The following is a 556-nucleotide window of genomic DNA, read 5'->3' as shown; positions in this document are numbered from 1 at the left end:
TATTCTATATGGATGACTTGAAACTTTATGCTCAGAATGATAATGAATTGGAAAGGTTGCTGAAAACTGTAAAAGATTTCAGTGATGACATAGGCATGAAGTTTGGTCTCGATAAGTGTGCTAAAGCAACCTTCAAGCAAGGAAAACTAGTGACATCTGACAATATAGAGTTAAGTATTGATACCGTAATATAAGAATTGGATCAGGAAGAAACCTATAAATATCTAGGAATAAATGAAGGAAATGGGATACAACAATCATAGATGAAGAAAAAAATACGTACAGAATGCATCCGAAGAGTAAGGTCAATCCTAAAAACAGAATTAAACTCAAAGAATAAACTAACAGCAATCAACACTCTTGCAATACCTGTGGTTACATATAGTTTTAACGTGATAGACTGGAACTTACATGAACTCAAACAAATTGACACCAAAATTAGGAAGCAATTGACATGCAACAGAATGTATCACCCTAAATCAGACGTAGACCGTCTGTATGTCCCTAGAAGTAAAGGATGTAGGGGGATGATGCAGTTGGAATTATGGTACAAAAC

This window comes from Penaeus monodon, chromosome 18 (genome assembly GCF_015228065.2).
Source record: "Penaeus monodon isolate SGIC_2016 chromosome 18, NSTDA_Pmon_1, whole genome shotgun sequence".
Taxonomy (NCBI): Eukaryota; Metazoa; Arthropoda; class Malacostraca; order Decapoda; family Penaeidae; genus Penaeus; species Penaeus monodon.
Note: the sequence above shows the minus strand (reverse complement) of the source record.